This window comes from Balaenoptera borealis, assembly GCF_965194805.1.
Source record: "Balaenoptera borealis genome assembly, chromosome: 9".
NCBI lineage: Eukaryota > Metazoa > Chordata > Mammalia > Artiodactyla > Balaenopteridae > Balaenoptera > Balaenoptera borealis.
In genome coordinates this window covers 110759183-110779550 of record NC_138873.1, presented here as the reverse complement: position 1 = coordinate 110779550, position 20368 = coordinate 110759183, and the positions used below count along the sequence as shown (strand labels likewise).

The window sequence follows — 20368 nt, the reverse complement described above, 5'->3', positions numbered from 1 at the left end:
TCCACACTTAGCAACAGGAATTGTTATTTAATACATATTTGCACTGGCAAAATAAAATGCCATATTTGCAAATATGTTATTCAGAGATTGACATTAATGCAGTAATTCCAAATAACTATTTTTAATAAGCAGTATAATGACCACAGCTATAAAATAATGGAGTTGATAAAACTTGTCAAAATACAGTAAAAATGCAAAAAAGGCATTTTTTTTTAAGCTCCTCTTTTGGGTACCATCCACTATCTTCTCCTCGCTAAATAGTACTGAAAGAAATGAACATCTATGAAACAAATTCATGGTTAGAGATGAAGATGAAATTATGTAAACAGACACTGATAATATACTCAAACCAAGGGAGACCCTTAAAGCAACAACTGAAGCAGCAGGAGACTCATTCAGTGTATCTAAGAGACAAAGTAAATGGCTTTTTCCAGTGATTCTGACAAACTGCAGGCTGGTTATCAAACACTGACACAAAGGCTTGAAGACGTGGAAGTTTCAGAAAGTGTGGCCGCCAAAGAAAACCCAAGGGAGAGGTCCTCTTTTGAAGCAAGTTAAAACTACTCTCGTGGAATAAACAAATGCCCATGAGCAATTGCTGCCCTGATTCTTATCACCTGGGATACCTGTGACTGGTGCCAGGGGACCGGGAGGTATGGGCACCAGCACGGGGGTGGGGGACAGCGGGACCAGGCACTGGTTCCTGGAGCCACGAGACACTGGGCGAGGTCCTCCTGACCATCCTCGACTCACAGATGAGGGAACCGGGCCTGGGGGTCTCCCCCTTTAAGATCTACTCAGAGTAGCCTGGGAAGCAGAACTGAACTCTGCCTTCTGACTAGGATTGTGCTCTTTTATCCCCTAGCATAGAGCCTCTTTTCAGGGTTGAAACAGAATACAGCAATTATTTGTTTATTCATTCATTCATTCATTCTTTTTCATGTTCTTTTCCATTATGGCTTATCACAGGATATTGGATATATTGGGCTGGCCAAAAAGTTCGTTCGGGTTTTTGTAACATCTTATGGGAAAAACCCAAACGAACCTTTTGGCCAACCCAATAGTTCCCTTGTGCTGTACAGTAAGACCTTGTTGTTTATCCATTCTATATAATAGTTTGCATCTGCTAATCCCAAGCTCTCAATCCATCCCTCCCCCACCTCCTCCCCCTTGGCAACCACAAGTCTGTTCTCTGTCAGTGTGTCTGTTTCTGTTTCATGGATAAGTTCACTTGTGTCATATTTTAGATTCCACGTACAAGTGATAAGATATGATGTCTGTCTGACTTAGTATGATAATCTCTAGGTCCACCCATGTTGCTGCAAATGGCATTATTGCATTCTTTTTTATGGCTGAGTAATAGAATACAGCAATTTTGATGTTAATCAGTGTGCCTTCCCGTGAGCAGGGTGAGGGGAGAGGTGGGCTGTGACAGGATCGGTGAAAGCCTGAAGGACCCAAGTGTAGACACATCCTCTTCCCGTCCTGAAGCCGCGCTTGAGACCCGGTGGGGAGAGGGCAGGGCTCAGCTCCATCCTGCTCCAGCTGAGGGGACCACGAGCTCTGGAGCTGGCAGCGTTGGGGACGTGCAGGAGGGGAGGAAGGAGTGGCGGGGAGTTGGAGGAGAAGGAGAGAGAAAAACAGAGCGGGGCTCCGAGGCACAGAGAATGATTCAGAGGAGTTATTCTCCCACTCTGCTGAGGAAGCACATAATTAAAACTTCTTCACCTTCTGAAACATCAACTAAAAAAGATCCAAGACTAGAAAGCCTCTTTCTCCCTTTTTTTTTTTTTTTGCTTCTGTCTCAAGCACTTTTAAAGTTGCCTACACCTTACTGAATGTTTTATGTGTGATCTCCTTTTCATGTCCCAGTGAATATCTGGAGTGCTGCCCAATTTATGTCTGGTGTGGTGGTGTGGACACATGGGTCCCATGAAAAATAAAAATAAAATGATGTGAGTGTCCATGTGAGTGTATGCATTGAGGTAGGATGAGAAGGTAATTTAAGGGGATGGAAGAAGCTTATAAAAACCTGTTTCTTACCCTATCCACCTCCATCAAAAAAACCTATAATTCATGAATAAAATATAATCTGAGTTCTACATCAGCATTATGAAGATTCTTATTGAGCATGAGTTTTTTTTTTAATGTTATTGTCTTATAAAATTTGATGGAAAATTTTTCTTTCCCTTAAAAATAAACCCAAATACCGCAGACATTTCCCCAAAATTCCAGCTGTCTGCTTGCTGCCCTTGTTCGTCCAGAGCTATTTTATTTTTCCTCCATGGGTAGTTTAAAGGTGTCTGCTTTGATATGTAACACCATTTGAAAGAGTTTAACAGAATTAAGATTTTTTTCCAATGTACTAAGCAGTTTATTTTCACACAACTGAGGTACACGTTGCAAAATTCGTGTTTTAATTGGAAAACTTTCTTTACTAGTTAAAAACTGTCATCTCAATGAAGGAATACACTTCAAAATCAAAGGAGAGTTTAGTCCAACAATTTAACAAGCATACTGGTGTATGCATGAGTGTGAAATTTTGGAAGGGCCAGGCATAGGGGGAAATAATTTATAATTTGTAAAATCCAAGTCAAAATATTTTTATGTACTACCACGCCCAACGTCTTGCATTTTTTTCTTCTGTGTTGTCTTTTCCACTGAAGTAATCATAGCTCAAGTGCATTTCTTTCTAAATACAAAGCATCCTTCTATGCACGCATTCATCCATCCATCCTTTCATTCATTCAATTAAACAAAAAGAGCATGCATTTTGTACCCACCAGGCACCTGGCCCTGTGCTAATCACTAGGAAACAGAGATGAATGAATACTGTTCCAACTCTGGAGAACTTTACAGAGCAGATTAAAGGGTCATCAGGTAATTATAGCACAGTGAGGGGGCAGCTCCGTTAACTATACGGACAAAAGGTGTGAAAACAGGCTCTGTGAAGGCAGAAGCCTCACCTCTTCCTTCACCTCCACATGCCAGGGACAATCTATGCTTCACAAACGCAGTTCACAACGTAATCTGTCCTGCCTTTGGCCTCTGTTCCCCATGGGATTATGAGGGATTATTTCACCCTCATAACACACTGCGGTTCCCTCGGGTTCCTCCTTAAAACTGTAACTATGTGAAGGCAGGGGACATTCGTATGACCAGTGCTCACCACAGAAATGTGTGATCAATGGAAGAAGAAAGAAAATAACTACAAGCAAACAAGACCCCACATTAGTACATGTCACTGTGCCCCCAAACACATATGTACCATCCCCCCACTACGAAGAACTCCTGTTTTCTTCCCCTGTAACAGTAAGAATTTAAAATATTTTCTCTTTTAAATAGATTTTTCCCCCAGAGGGCAAACCACTCGTTTATTCTCTTGGCAGAGAAAAATAGTACAGTGTCAAAATGTCTAAGGCAGTTTGAAAATATTCTGGAATTTCTGGTTTCTTTTCCTTGCTTTTTACACGGCTATATAAATGTGGACCTGTTCTGAAAGTCAGCTGGAAGCACACATTTCAAGGTATTTGCCGTCCTTTCTTTTTCCTTTTTGCATTTCATTTGGCTGGACAGTTGTTTAAAATGTGGCGTAACCAGACTGCACCTATTTATACTGGTTATTTCAAAATAGATGACTTGAGTCACTGGTTTTATATACTGTAGCTGGTCAGCCAGTTCAGAGGAAAAGAATGGTTAAAGTATTTGAATAACAATGACTAGATGAATTGTCTAAGAAGGAAGACAAGAAGAAGGAACTTAGTTTATATCTCACTTAAGTGCATTTTAATTGTCCAATCAAACTAACAACCATGTAAATATTATTTCAGAAGAATGAGAAATGGATGTTATAAAAGAGTCATTAAGTATTTAAATCATGAATTAAAATGTGTAACAGTCAGGAAAAAAAAACATAGCACTTGGGATGAGAGACTGTCTGTACTAAGCATATTTGGATACATCAGTCACTTGCAATATTTATTCAGTGAACCCAGTTTCTGAGACTTTATTTCTGTTTGCCACCTAGTGAATAAAAATGTGTTAAGTTCATGTTATCTGTGACCTTTTACTAAAAATGTCATTCCTTAGTCACATTCTTCATTGGTGGTCAGAGTTAGATGCCAAGAATGTGCTTGTCATCTGAATTCGCTTTCCCATGCAACCCTTCGGCTGGATCATACCACCCAGATGACTGCACACGAGGTGGCATACGAGGTGACAGACAAGCTGAAGAATGTCCTATGCCTGGTAGCTTCGTTCTTTAAAGAACCGTTCAAGAATCATCACAGAACAATTACAGCAAGGACAGATTCTGTGCATTTGGGTCATTTGTGCTCCAAGGCGGTTAGCAGGGTGTCTAGGTCAACGCCTAGTGGCACAGACCCTTTCCTGAGTCTGCAGTCCAGAGTCCCGTGTTGTCATAGAAGCTGCAGCACAGTTGTCTTTGCTGGAGAGTTTGCCCAAATCTATCCAAGGCAATGTGTCTACCCAAGAGGTCCTTGACCAAGGTTCTCAGATGCCATGGTCTCTGAGCGTCTGGAAATGGATGCAATCGTGTGTTTATGGATGTACACACGTGTGCATGTTTGTCTAAGGAGATGGCTCATAAGTTTTTTCAAGATCTGGAAGAGGCCTTGGCCCCAAAACGTTTGGAACCTTAGCCTCTTAGTACATGCCAGAGTGCCCAGAAACGCTGTGCCCTGCCCGCCTGCGCTCAGCTGCCCAGCTGCGGGCTGCACAGGGCCTGGGCTCACACACGGCCGCCTCCAGGCTTCACTTACGAACTCTGACCACAGGACGTGGCGCCGTCACGCCATCACAAAGCGAATTTCACTCGCTCGACTAGTACGATTCAGCACATAAGAAAACTGAGGAGCTCAGAGCTCAAACTGGGTCCTAATCCACATCATCTGGCCTGGGAGATGCCCTGAGTGTAACCATCCATGCTTCCTTTCTTTGGGATTGTTTTCGCTATAAACACACTCGGGCTTTTCTCCTTTTCTCTTCTGAGATGTTTCAAAAAGAAAAGGTCTGAGACTAATAAAATAAATGTGCATGTTCCCAACACCCATTTTACTGTATTTCCTTCATGGTTAGGACTTGTTCTTTTTGGTTTTTGTTTTTGTTTGTTTGTTTGTTTTTTTAAAGGAGAATTAAAATGTTCAGGTATAGCTGAAACCCAGCATATGCCTCTTCAATCCCATTTCCCTCCTTCCTTCCCCAGATTTACAAGCTATCCAGGTAGCTATCAATTCTAAACATTAAAAAATATATTTACAGATCAATGGAACAGGATAGAAAGCCCAGAGATAAACCCACTCACATATGGTCACCTTATCTTTGATAAAGGAGGCAAGCATATACAGTGGAGAAAAGACAGCCTCTTCAATAAGTGGTGCTGGGAAAACTGGACAGCTACAGGTAAAAATATGAAATTAGAACACTCCCTAACACCATACACAAAAATGAACTCAAAATGGATTAAGACCTAAATATAAGGCCAGACACCATCAAACTCTTAGAGGAAAACATAGGCAGAACACTCTATGACATAAACCACAGCAAGATCCTTTTTGACCCACCTCCTAGAGAAATGGAAATAAAAACAAAAATAAACAAATGGGACCTAATGAAACTTAAAAGCTTTTGGACAGCAAAGGAAACCATAAACAAGACCAAAAGACAACCCTCAGAACGGGAGAAAATATTTGCAAATGAAGCAACTGACAAAGGATTAATCTCCAAAATTTACAAGCAGCTCATGCAGCTCAATAACAAAAAAACAAACAACTCAATCCAAAAATGGGCAGAAGACCTAAACAGACATTTCTCCAAAGAAGATATACAGATTGCCAACAGACACACGAAAGAATGCTCAACATCATTAATCATTAGAGAAATGCAAATCAAAACTACAATGAGATATCATCTCACACTGGTCAGAATGGCCATCATCAAAAAATCTAGAAACAATAAATGCTGGAGAGGGTGTGGAGAAAAGGGAACCCTCATACACTGTTGGTGGGAATGTAAATTGATACAGCCACTATGGAGAACAGTATGGAGGTTCCTTAAAAAACTACAAATAGAACTACCATATGACCCAGCAATCCCACTACTGGGCATATACCCTGAGAAAACCATAATTCAAGAAGAGTCATGTACCAAAATGTTCATTGCAGCTCTACTTACAATAGCCAGGACATGGAAGCAACCTAAGTGTCCATCATTGGATGAATGGATAAAGAAGATGTGGCACATACATACAATGGAATATTACTCAGCCATAAAAAGAAACGAAATTGAGTTACTTGTAGTGAGGTGGATGGAGTTAGAGTCTGTCACACAGAGTGAACTAAGTCAGAAAGAGAAAAACAAATACAGTATGCTAACACATATATATGGAATCTAAGGGAAAAAAAAAAAAGGTCATGAAGAACCTAGTGGCAAGACGGAAATAAAGACACAGACCTACTAGAGAATGGACTTGAGGATATGGGGAGGGGGTGGGGTGAGATGTGACAAAGTGAGAGAGTGGCATGGACATATATACACTACCAAATGTAAAATAGATAGCTAGTGGGAAGCAGCCGCATAGCACAGGGAGATCAGCTTGGTGCTCTGTGACCACCTAGAGGGGTGGGATAGGGAGGGTGGGAGGGAGGGAGATGCAAGAGGGAAGAGATTTGGGAACATATGTATATGTATAGCTGATTCACTTTGTTATAAAGCAGAAGCTAACACACCATTGTAAAGCAATTATACTCCAATAAAGATGTTAAAATATATATATATATATTCACACCACATATACATGCTAGGCTAAGCAATATACAAGTATTTGTTTCATGGTTTTTCTTTTTTCTGATTCTTTTCCCTTATGGTTATTACAAAATATTGACTCTAGTTCCCTGTGCTATACAGTAGGTCCTTGTTGGTCATCTATTTTAGGGACAGTAGTGTGTGTATGTTAATCCTAAACTCCTAATTTATCCCTTCATGTTTTCAAATACCATATAGTTGGTCTCATCCTGTAAGAATGTTTTGCACCTTATTTTTGGCTCATGAGATTTGAGATCCATCAGTATTGATCCACGTAGCTCTACTTCACTTCTTTCAGCTACTGGATGGTACTGTACTGTACGATTTACCCTTTTCCGCCCTTTATGGACATCACCAGTGACCTCACCTGCAGGACACCGCAGGACGGCTTCCCTGTCTCTAAAGCAGGAAGCAACTCCTCGTCCTTGCGGGCAGCAGGACTGTTCTTCCAAAGCCAAAGGCTCAGCCTCACCCAGGTCAGTACCCGTGGTGCCTGGCACATGCGTCAGTGCATCCTGAGTGTGCTACAAATACTGACTCCGTCACCTTTAACCACCACTGATTTCTCTGTATGGCGGTTGTCGGTGTACCCAGCCCAACCTTCTTACAGGGTTGTGTAATTACGTCCCCTGGGAGTGGGTCTTGTTACATCGTGTTCTCAACCATCAAACTGTCATTCACAGGCTCTTTATATTTAGTAGGTCCTCAATATTTAGAGAATGACTAAACTGATGAAATGAAAGGGGAAATGTTAATGTCATGAAGTGTGAGGTATCTTAACTGCAGACGACTTTACATTTAAGTTTTCTGTGACCACGGTTCTCGTCCACGACATCACACGACTGTTCCACCCAAGCGAATTTACCGGTGCTTATTGTCAATACTGGGACCTAAAGGGGGCTCTATTAGCATAGGAACTGAGAAATAAGGGAATTAAATTTGCCTCATGATGCACAAGCACACACTGGTCTCTCTTTTTCTAAATTTTTTATTCTCAAACAATTTTCAAAGGTTATACTTCATTTATAGTTGTTTTCAAACATTGGCTCTATTCCCCATGTTGTACAATACATCCTTGAGCCTGTCTTACACCCAGTGGTTTGTACCTGCCCCTCCCCACCCCTATATTGCCCACCCCCCGACTGGTGACCATTAGTTTGTTCTCGACATCTGTGAACCTGCTTCTATTTGTTATATTCTCTAGTTTGCTTGCTGAATTTTTTAGATTCCATATGTAAGTGATATCACACAGTATTTGTCTTTGTCTGACTTATTTCACTTAGCACAATGTCCTCCAAGTCCATCCATGTTGCTGCAAATGGCAAAATCACTTTCTTTTTTATGGCTGAGTAGTATTCCATTATATATATACACACACACACACACACACACACACACACACACACACACACACACACACATATATCTCACATCTTCTTTATCCTTTCAGCTGTGGACGGCCACTTAGGTTGTTTCCATGTCTTGGCTATTGTAAATAATGTTGCTCTGAACATTGGGGTGCATGTATCTTTTCGAATTAGTGGGTTTTTTTTTTTTTTTGGATATATACCCAGGAGTAGAATTGCTGGGTCATATGGTAGTTCTATTTTTAGTTTTTGAGAAACCTCCATGCTGTTCTCCATAGTGGCTGTATCAGTTTACATTCCCATCAACAGTGTAGGAGGATTCCCTTTTCTCCACACCCTCTCCAGCATTTGTCATTTGTAGACTTTTTGATGATGGCCATTCTGACAGGTGTGAGGTGATACCTCATTGTAGTTTTGATTTGCATTTCCCTGATGATTAGTGATGTTGAGCAGCTTTTCCTTTGCCTGCTGGCCATCTGCATTCCCGATTTGGAAAAATGTCTCTTCAGTTTTTCTGCCTACTTTTTAATGAGGTTATTTGGGGTTTTTTAAATGTTGAGTTGTATGAACTCATTATGGTCTCTTTTAGTCCCTCTCTTAATTGAAGAAGAGCTCCTTGACTTATACAGACACAAGGAGGCTTATGTGCCTGTACGCATGGGCTGAACAGTTGTCAGAGACGCTGGGAGCTTGAAGAACAACCTACTCTCGGCCTCGGGGATCTATGGTCATTCTCTCTCTCATCTCCTGGCATCTCTGCCTTCTCTGGCTCAGTTCTACGCCCCTCTGTTTCCTGACCATGTTCTTTTCCTTAACCCATGGTTTCTGCTTCCTCATACCTTCACCTTGCACTCCCCCTGGCTGTGACCTGAACTCCAGCTAAGAGCATTCTTTCAATTTCAACTCTACTGACAACTGACTCACCGTGTATCTGTTTTCATCCCGTCTCCATAGTCACCTGCCAAAAAGGCAAGGACACGTGATAGAAAACAGGGCTTTCTGGCCTAAGCCAGAGTGTAAACGTTTTCAGTTTTGGGGGCCATAAGGTCACTGTTGTGACTACTCAACTCAGCTGATGTAGAGTGAAAACAGTCATGGACAATACACAGGCAAATGTGCACGATGGTGCCCCAATAAGACTTTATTTATGAAGACGGGTAGCAGGTCAGATCTCACACCAGTCAGAACGGCCATCACCAAAAAGCCTATAAATAATAAATGCTGAAGAAGGTGCGGAGAAAAGGGAACCCTCCTACAGTGATGGTGGGAATGTAAACTGGTGCAGCCACTATGAAGAACAGTATGAAGTTTCCTTAAAAAACTAAAAATAGAGCTACCGTATGATCCTGCAATCCCTCTCCTGGGCATATATCTGGAGAAAACCATAATTTGCAAAGATACGTGCACCCCAGTATTCATTGCAGCACTATTTACAATAGCCAGGACGTGGAAGCCACCTAAATGTCCATGGACAGGGGCTTCCTTGGTGGCGCAGCGGTTAAGAATCCACCTGCCAATGCAGGGGACACGGGTTCGAGCCCTGGTTGGGGAAGATGCCACATGCCACGGAGCAACTAAGCCCGTGCACCACAACTACTGAGCCTGCGCTCTAGAACCCGCGAGCCACAACTACTGAGCCCGTGTGCCACAACTACTGAAGCCCATGCGCCTATAGCCTATGCTCCACAACAAGAGAAGCCACCACAATGAGAAGCCCGCACACGGCAACAAAGAGTAGCCCCTGCTCACTGCAACTAGAGAAAGCCCGCACGCAGCAACGAAGACCCAACACAGCCAAAAATAAATTTTTAAAAATAAAATAAATAAATTTAAAAAAAGACAAAAATCACTTATAATTCACTTATAGAAAAAAGTTAAAAAATAAATGTCCATTGACAGATAAATGGATAAAGAAGATGTGGTACATATACACAATGGAATATTACTCAGCAATAAAAATAGTGAAATAACGCCATGTGCAGCAACGTGAATGGACCTAGAGATTATCATACTAAGTAAAGTAAGCCAGACAGAGAAAGGCAAATATCATACAATATCACTTATAGGTGGAATCTAAAAAAAAAAAAGATACAAATGAACTTACGGTACAAAACAGAACTAAACCCACAGACATAGAAAACAAACTTACGGTTACCAAAGGGGAAAGAGGAAAGATAAATTAGAAGTTTGAGATTGACATGTACACACTACTGTATATAAAATAGATAACCAACAAGGACCTACTGTATAGCGCAGGAAACTCAATATTTTGTAATAACCTATAAGGGAAAAGAATCTGAAAAAAATAGATATATATGCATGGATAACTGAATCACTTTGCTGTACACCTGAAATTAACACAACATTGTAAATCAATTATACTCCAGTAAACAAAAAAAATTCAGGTAGCAGGCTGGATGTAGCCTGTGGTGTGCTACCCCTGGCCTAAGGAATAGTGGTCTCAGGAGGGAGGCATCTCCCCACATCCCTTATATAGAATCAGAATAGGAACAGGCAATGGTCCCTGGATCCACAGGACAGGACCAGCATCTGACTGTCCTGTGCTTAGGCTCACCAAGGCATCATCTGATGATACTTTGGTGCTGCACCTGGTCTCTGCTTTTAGGAAGAGAATTGGATCGTTGTGTGCCTTGGAGGAGTCTAAGTCATTTATCTGTAGTCATTTAGAGATTTATAGGGCTAGTGAACAAGAAGAACCCCTTCAAATGTGACTCAGGTGTACAAGGTCATGGGGGCTCATACGTCAGTGCTCACCGACGTGGCTGGATGGTGACGTGTAAATGGGACAAAGCACTGGGGGCGCAGGCTTCGCCGTGGACAGCAGCATTACCTTGCAATGTACACTCACAGGACAAAGACACTAAACCAGCCACAGAGAACTTGACCCCAGCGAGTTCCCAGCCAGAAGCGTCCTCAGTAACTCCAGAAAGCCTTGGCCAGTGGAGCACACTTGTTCTGATCCAAAAAGGTCCATTTCATTTTACCTGAGGCTCCTGTGTACAGATGCAGCTGTAAACGATGCAGGCCACGAGGTGTCCAAATGCTTCTTCCTAAAAACCTGCGGTTTTGCAGACACAGGATCTGCAGTAACTACAACCTGTTCCACTTGTGGGTAACTGTCATATTTGGTGAGAAAAATAAACACTTGATAAATCTTCCTATTTTTATTTTCAGAGGTCCACGTATGAACAAAGTTTATTCTTAAACTTCACCATTTGTTGCCGAAGTTATTCTTTACAAGGCTGTTAACTCTTTTTTTCAAACAAAGGGGTGTTTTTACACATTTTGATTATATACGTGTATAGGCATACAAACATTTTTAAAAGACAGTATTCTCAATGTTTGAGAAGAAATACGGTGACGGATGGAATCGATCCATCTGGCAGAAATCCAATTACACAGAAATTTGAATGATTTTAGGTTACAAACTAACAATGGACAGAGGGTAACAGCCCACGGGAGACCATTAATACTAATGAATCCCAAATATAACTAGATGTGTGCATGCCTTATACATCTTTTTCTTTACCCGTTGTCAGCTCAGCTTCAGCATGCTTTTAACCAGGGTTACGATAAATCACAGGAAGTACCTGGGGGAAAGTGAAAATCTCCCGATTAATTAGGAAGAAAGTCTTTCAGGGAGGTTACTTTCTAGTCAGGCTTTCCATAGGTGGTAAAAGAAAAGAACACTGTGCTATATGCAAGGAAGGAAACATTAGACAAAATTAAAGCTTTTCTCTCTTTTCTAAAGTTACAAGTTATGAACGGCAAGCCTTCAAAAATAATCCAAGAAACCAAGCACAGGAGCTGGGACAAGCCAGAAAAGGATGCTCTTGAGTTCTGGACGTCCTGGGGAAGGTGGAGACCAAACCTGGGGACTTGTCACCTCTTCTGCCACCAACGAGGTTGGGGGGAGAGACAGAAACTGGAATCTACTTGAAGGGAATTTCCACACATGTGTCACATACAACTTGATAGTTGCCACTACATCCTTAATATTAGTCCAGTTGTTTCCTGCTTATTAAGCGTCCATTCTGAGAACCCTGGTAAGAATTTAAGCAACAGTATTTGCAGAGTTCAAGTGCCCTGAAGTCTAGGCTTCCCAAGGTGCAGGGAGATGGGTAATATTCTGTAACACGAATTTCCCAAAGAACTCATATTCGGAGTGTCACACTCAGCATTTGTAAAATGCTCTTCATTTGCAAAATTATATCGACCAACTTTGCCAAGAGCCTGATTCAGTGGGTATTCATTATGATAAATTTGGCTCCAATAAGATCTTGTCCCTAGAGCTCCTCAGAAAATGCACACGCCTCGTTGAGAGAACGGGGTGGCGGAAGTGGGACAGGAGGGAAGAAGACACAGAAGAAGGAGCTATGGGTTATGGACACAGTAGAAAATCAAGTGGGCCAGAGAGTGTGACCCTAGAAGGTGCACCTCCCGTCCTGTTCAACAGATCAGTTCCTGGGAGCAGTTGCTTTCGTCCTTTTATTTGTACGCACGCATAAATGGGGGTGTGTGCGTGTGTACATATATTGCCGATTCTCATGACTCACACTTTGTGTTTGCAGATCTGCCTGCCACTAAAAGTTATTTGTAACTCCAGCATCAATGCTCACTGGGCATTCACGGTCATTTGCGGACACGCAAACTGGGGCCAAAAACCTAGCTTCCCTCCCAATGCCCACGCTCCCAGCTGCCACTGAACAAGGCGATTCTACACCTTCTGACTTCAGCTCAGGTTGTAAACAAGTGTCCATCTCAGGGTCTATTTAATGTCATGATTTTTGCATTTGTGTGCTTTGTGTGTGTGTGTCTGTGATTTTGCTGTTTAAAATGGGTCCACTGTAGTGCTGAAGCACTGTCCAGCGTTAAGTGCAAGAAAGCTGTGATGTGACTTCCAGGGGAACAGACACGTAAGGTAAGCTTCATTCAGATGGAGTTACAGCGCTATTGGCTATGAGATCAATGTTAGTGAATCCACTGGATCTTAAATAATGTGTCTTTAAACAGAAACACACATAAAACAAGGTTATGTATCGATCGGTTGATGGAAATGTGACCAAAGACTCCAAGGAGCCTATCCCCCTGTTTCTGCTAGGAGCAATGATTCTGTATTCGCTAATTCAGTGTTCGCAGTGAATTCGTAGGCCCTAACTAGCATGGACCATGAGAATCTACTGTGTGTGTGTGTGTTTTTAATTTACAAAAGTGGATCTTGTATACACTACATACGGTGTGTTATACCTTGATTCTTTTTCACCTAATAATTCACTTTAGAAACCACGTCATGCATACTTCCGTCCTTCTTTTCAAAGGATGCACAGTTTTCCCTTGGACAAGTTTACCGTCATTGATTATCTAGTTGTTTCTGTACTTTTTTGAAAACAAAACAATGCTTCAGGGAAAATTCTTACGCTTACACCTTTGCAAAGGACACAGATCTCTGGAACGAAAGAAAATTCTGGCCTCTGTAACCAGCGCATAACTACTGGGGCCGTATTTAGGAGCCATCAAAGTCTTTTAAAGACTTTAAAAGACTGACAACACTACCTGGGGTGTGGATGTGGCCTGTGGGCTTGACGAGTGAGGGTGTTTCACAAATGTCACAGGATCAGACTTTCTTTCATACAGACGGTCAGAGTTTATTAACTGCAGCATCCCTTTATTTGAGGGCCAGGGTAAGTGCTTTGCATTTGTGTACAAATGGAGGCCTTTGTAAAGTGCTCTTTGCTTTGTGGCGCCAAAGCAACCCTCTTCTCTAAGGAAAAAAGCAACAGCCATGTGTCAAGGAGAACAGACCCTCCTCTCCATCTGTCCCCACCCCCCATGCCCTGCTGTCTGTGCTGGGTGGTCCATGAAGCAGCTCTGCATCAGGACCACTAGGGAGGGGGTCTGACGCCCGAGAAAGGATGTCCTAGGTATTCAAAGATCACGGGAGTAACTTAGGGCATAAAGAATTGTTCATAAAATTAAATCAGAGCCCTTCATTTTCTCCAAGTCACTTCTCTGCCTCAGAATTTTCTTAGCTAAAAAGATGTCTGAAGAAGCACCGATAGGACACGTCAACCTTGCAGCGTAGGTACGTGACGCATGCAAAAATGGCCATCTTTAGGCCAGCAATTTAAACCCCACCCAAATTCCTCTCCCTCATAATCCGCTAATGAAACCATTAGTTTTCTAATGACACTGTGAACTATAAAAAGCATATTAGATATAGACAAAGAAACACCAGGAGGGTGGAAACCAAGTTTAACTTAATTTTACCCACTCACATTAAAAAAGAAGAAGACACTGTGCTTGCAAAGCTGGAGACGTGCCTCACCCCCTGAACAGGGCAAGGATTTTCAGACGTTAGGAGGGTGACCTCACCCTGCTGCTCCTGCCTGGGCCTGACTGTCCTGGTCCAGGCCCTCCTGGGCATACAAGCAGGGCGCTGGGCGCACCTACGTGCAGATGTGTGAGCTCATCTGAATTTCTGGATGAACACATCTGCTTTCCCCTCATGAATTTATCAAGCGTAATTAGATTGTGTGTGTGTGTGTCTGTGAGAGAAAGACAGAGACAGAGACAGAAACAGAGACAGAGACAGAGAGACAGAGACACAGAATGAAATAGGGGCTTTTGGATCCTCATACAATGTTTACATGTACTTTCTCCCACTCCCGCTCCCTCGAATTCTGGGGCTATCTCTCACAAAATTTTCCTATCTGGAAAGAAACCACAGTGCTGCAACTGTGGTTTACTGAATATTAATACTAAGGTGCTAAATACTACTTTGTTTCTTATTTGCTCTCTCCATTTATTGGAGCCTTTGAAGAGCAAGTCAATATATGTTTTAACCCATAAAGAGACCCCTGCTTCAGAATTTGACTTCTTCAGAAGAAAGAAAAGTCATAAAAAATAATGTCTTTTGCTGGCTTTTAGGAATTTGTAACAGAGAGGAATATTCTCTCTGTTAATATACAGAGAGAAAAGGTTCTAAACTGCTTTTTAAAAGAATATGCTTCACGCAACCAGAGAAAGCCCGCGCGCAGCAACAAAGACCCAACGCAGACAAAAATAAAATAAATAAATAAATTTATTAAAAAAAAAAGAATATGCTTCATATAAGAGTTGAACAAACAATAGGATTTGAAATGTCACTACTTATTTTTTTGTTTTCATTTTACTGATGTTTGATTTTACAATGTTGTGTTAGTTTCAGGTGTACAGCAAAGTAATTCAGTTTCATACACACACACACACCCAACACATATTCTTTTTCAGATCCTTTTCCCCTATAGGTTATTACAAGATACTGAGGCACATGTAAAAACACATGTTTAATGAGTAAATCAATGAACACGTTACTTATTTTACAGTAGCATTGTATTTGGTGCTAGGATTACATACCAAGAGATTTACTGTTGTCTCTAGAAGCTCTCTGCACTGGAACAAAAAGATTTTTCTATAATCTCTCTATTTTTGAATCTACAGAGAAAAGCACATTCTTAAAGCTTAAAGTTGGAAAAATTGTCAGGGACTACTGCTTTGACACATTTAGTAATAGGTTCACAGAGCTGCAAGGACCTTTGGTGACCTATTCCTACACTGTCCTTTCTTAGCTGGGAAAACTGTGGCTGCAGAAAAGTCAAGTGACTCGTTCCACATCAAACACTGCCAGGGGCAGCCCTGGTGGCCGGGCCTCCCATCAGCCTTACAGAGATGACTTCGCGATCTGCCCTAAGCTCCCTCTACAGAAGGTTCTCTGTGGTTTTAATACAATGAGAAGTGGGGAGGGACAAATTAGGAGACTGGGATTAACAGGTACACACTGCCATATATAAAAGAGACAACCAACAGGGACCTACTGTATAGCACAGGGAACTTTACTCAGTATCTTGTAATAACCTATAGGGGAAAAGGTGCCTTGCACTTACCCGTGTCTCTCTTCGGACTGGAAGGCTGCTCCCACACGAGACTTCCCTGTCTGCTCACAGAGGCGCTCTGGGCACCCCCCGTCTCTCAGGATACACCTTCGGGACATCCCTTGCACCTGCGGGATGCCTTCTGAATGCTGACTGCTGTGCCCCACACTGTCTGGTTGCTGGGTTACTTTGGCCCTTTTCCCAGGACGCAATTTCTTCCCTGTGACACAGGTGTCCTCGGAGCATGTGGGGCTGCAGACCTGTCCCCTCCTAGGTGGTCCCCCCCTTCTAGGTTCTGGCCGTCCCTGCTCTATGCTGCTTGTCTACATCACTGCCTCTTATTACGTCTACATCTTCATTTCTACTCTTTTTTTTTTCTAGAAATGAAGAAACTTTTGTCAGTAGCATTTTGTAATTATATTGAAGCATAGTTGATTTACAATGTTATGTTATCAATAGTTTCAGGTGTGCAACATAGTGATTCAATATTTTTATAGATGATACTCAATGTAAAGTTATGGTAAACTATTGGCTCTATTCCCTGTGCTGCAGATTACATCTTTGAATCTTATTTTATATCCAGTAGTTTGTACCTCTTAATCTCTTGCCCATCTCTTGCCCTTCCCCCAACTCACTGGCCCTCTCCCCACTGGTAACCACTAATTTGTTCTCATATCAATGAGTTTGTTTCTGTTTTGTTATATTCATTCTTTTTTTTTTTTTTAAATAGCACATATAAGCGAAAACAATGTATTTGTCTTTCTTGGACTTAGTTCACTAAGCATAATACCCTCCATATCCATCCATGTTGTTGCAAATGGCAAAATTTCATTCTTTTTTATGGCTGAGCAGTATTCCAGTGTGTGTGTGTGGGTGTGTGTATGTATCACATTTTCTTTACCCATTCACCTGTTCATGAACACTTGGGTTTTTAAAATGGATTAAATACCTAAATGTAACACAGGAAACAATAAAACTCCTAGAAGAGAACATAGGCAGTACACTCTTTGGCATAAGTCTTAGCAATATTTTTTTGGATCTGTCTGCTCAGGCAAGGGAAACAAAAGTAAAAAAGCAAAAAAAAAAACCCAAATGGGACCTAATTAAACGTAAAAGCTTTTGCATAGTGAAGGAAACCATCAACAAAACAAAAAGACAACCTACTAAGTGGGAGAAGATATGTGTAAATGATACGTCTCATAAGGGGTTAATATTCGAAGTATATACTGAGCTCACATAATTCAATATCTAAAAACAAACACCCCAATTAAAACATGGGCAGATGACCTGAATGCACAGGTTTCCTAAGAAGACATACAGATGGCCAACAGACACATACAAACACGCTCAGCACCACTAACCATCAGAGCAACGCAAACTGAAACCACCACGAGATATCACTCACGCCCGTCAGAATGGCCATCATCAAACAGACAAGCAAAATAATAAATGTTGGCAAGGGTGTAGAGAAAAGGGAACACTCCTACGCTGTTGCTGGGAACGTAAATTGGTGTAGCCACTATGGAGAACAGTATGGAGGGTCCTCAAAAAACTAAAAATAGAGCTACCATATGATCCAGCAATTCCACTCCTGGGCATATATCGGAAGGAAAGGAAATCACTAATTAGAAAAGACATACACGGGGCTTCCCTGGTGGCGCAGTGGTTAAGAATCCACCTGCCAGTGTAGGGGACACGGGTTCGAGCCCTGGTCTGGGAAGATCCCACATGCCAAGGAGCAACTAAGCCCGTGCACCACAACTACTGAGCTTGCGCTCCAGAGCCCGTGAGCCACAACTACTGAGCCCGCGTGCCACAACTACTGAAGCTAGTGCGTCTAGAGCCCATGTTCCGCAACAAGAGAAGCCACCGCAATGAGAAGCCCGCGCACTGCAACGAAGAGTAGCCCCCACTTGCTGCAACTAGAGAAAGCCCATGCGCAGCAACGAAGACCCAACGCAGCCAAAAATAAATACATTAATTAATTAATTTGAAAAAAAAGAGGGAAAAAAGACAAAACATATACACCCTAATGTTCAGAGCTTCATTTCTTTTCTTCATAATACTCTCAGCCCATTGCACTCCTTCTTTGAGACCTGGTCCCCCTGCGGATGCTGTATTACCCTGTATTGAGTCCTTCTCTTCTCTGTCTCTTTCACAAGCCCCTTTTCTCCTCTTTTCTCCCCAAATGCCAGTATTCCCTAATTCCCCCTCTCCCTACATTCCTCTCCAGCAGCTTTTCAATTCTGTCACCAGCACCTCTACATCACTAACTAATGACCCTCTCCTCCCGCTCCCAAAGCTCAAATAGGTTATATGCTCACCTGTGCATCCCATCTCTCCCTAAAACAGAATTGAGCATCTTTGCTTAGTCACAGTCACATTTGCTTGAAACCGTGAAAACTCTGATTCTTTCATCTCTTCTGTCTATCAAACGCAGATCCAGGGCTAGGAACTCTGGTTCTCCCTCTGAACTCTCTGCTGTCCTCCCCTCCTTCACCGTCCCATGGCTGATGCTCCAGGCCAGGCCCGCATGGTGCTGTGTCGCTGCACCCCCCTACGCCCCACCCACCAGACACTAACTCTGGCATAACCACCAGCTTCACCTGGGGCTCTGCAAGCAAGTATGAAAAGCACACGATAGATTTAACGTGACTAGGTCTCTCCAGTGTATTGTCACGTGCTTTGGAAATCTATATTAAGGCTGCAACGTGGAAAGGGACTTCGGACCAACAACAAATAGAAAAGAATTCGGGTAATTGCCTTTCACCTTTTTTGGAGGAAAAAAGAATGCTCTCTCATTCACGACAATTGTGAATTATGGTACCTACCCTTGAATTAGATGAGTATTCTGTTTTCTCTGGCACAATGTGATAGTTTCTTAACTATTCTTGTTTATGGTTGTCTCAGTACCTCCTTTGGTGCCATCTATAAATTTATTTGTATTATCCACTTCCTGCCCCGAAGCCTGGAATAAAACTCCATACCCACGAGCTCCGAAAAACAGCTCTCCGCAGCATGACCCAACTAGCTTGGAAACAGTCATTTGTAAAGTAACTCATCAGGTCCAACACTGGGAGGAAAAGCTCTGGATCCATGTAAGGGAATCTTTCCTGCTAAAGATAACTTCCACTTTCAGTGGAATGACTACAGTCCCTCCCACTGAGAGACAGAATAACTGAAACGTGGTCCCACCAAACCGGTGGCCCGAGTGACCGTGCAGAAGTCAGCACCATTGGCACAAATGTGACCTGCATACTTTTTCCTTTCCTTGTGTGTCTCCTGTCCTACCTTTGGCAGGTCTGCAGGGCCATCTCAGTGCCTAGCTGGTTCCTTTGTGCTGATTGTCAACCATCTCTTTGTGTTTATTCTTTGGTGGATCTGAATCTAAAGGACTTATCTGATTTTCTTCTAGGGAAAAAAACTTGGGTGCCAATTTGAAATGTTCAAGCTTGGAGATAATGTTGCCCCTAAACAGAGTGACTGTCATTTCTTCCAGGTGTCAAGGACCACATGATCTTATCGTGAAGGTTATAAATGAGTTCCCCCAAAGTCATTTGTATTGACATCCAACTTCCTCGCCTTTTCCATTTGATGGAGCAGAGCAGAACTACAGGATCTAATCATCTGGCTCCGGTATATTTAAAACTAGTTTAATGTCACAGTGTAATTCTGTCACCTGACTGCCCATCTAGTTCAGAAATACATCTGAAGGTTAGGCTGTAGTCTTAAGGAGATAACCAAGTGCACCTTAAGGACTGCAGTGAACACACATTCTTACACTCAATGGCTTTACCTTCACTCTGAAGAGCCACTCTCTGGTTGAAGAAAAAGAGCCATTTCCCACATGCCTGGAGAAAGTCGATCAAGTGGGAAAGAGTATTTCCAAAGTGTCCCAAGGACGTGACATGAGGTGGGCACTCAAATACTGAATGAATGAAATAAAGAATGAATGAATTCTAGGCCCCATGGAAGGCCTGGTGTAATATCTTCCCCCATGTATTAAAATAAAGAAAGTTAACAAGAGTAGAAATTTAGCATATATACTGAAGATGAACAGGCATTTCATTTGATTTTTTTGTTTTTAAAAACCAAACTTTTGGTTTGCATTATTTTTTTTTTAAAGATTTATTTATTTTTATTGATTGATTGATTGATTGATTGCTATGTTGGGTCTTCGTTTCTGTGCGAGGGCTTTCTCTAGTTACGGCGAGCAGGGGCCACTCTTCATCGCGGTGCGCGGGCCTC

At 42.1% G+C, this 20368-nt stretch overlaps 1 protein-coding gene and 1 long non-coding RNA gene across 5 annotated transcripts in view; one reads left to right on the top strand and one right to left on the bottom strand.

Annotated features, from left to right (window-relative positions):
• The window catches only part of KCNQ5 (potassium voltage-gated channel subfamily Q member 5), a 567647-nt gene that overhangs the window by 533681 nt on the left and 13598 nt on the right, over positions 1-20368 (bottom strand). The gene's annotated exons all lie outside the window — the stretch shown is intronic.
• The window catches only part of LOC309634746, a 29140-nt gene continuing 9453 nt past the window's right edge, over positions 682-20368 (top strand). Inside the window, exon 1 of the long non-coding RNA XR_014248399.1 lies at positions 682-20222. This is a non-coding gene — a long non-coding RNA (uncharacterized lncRNA). The remainder of the gene's footprint in view (positions 20223-20368) is intronic.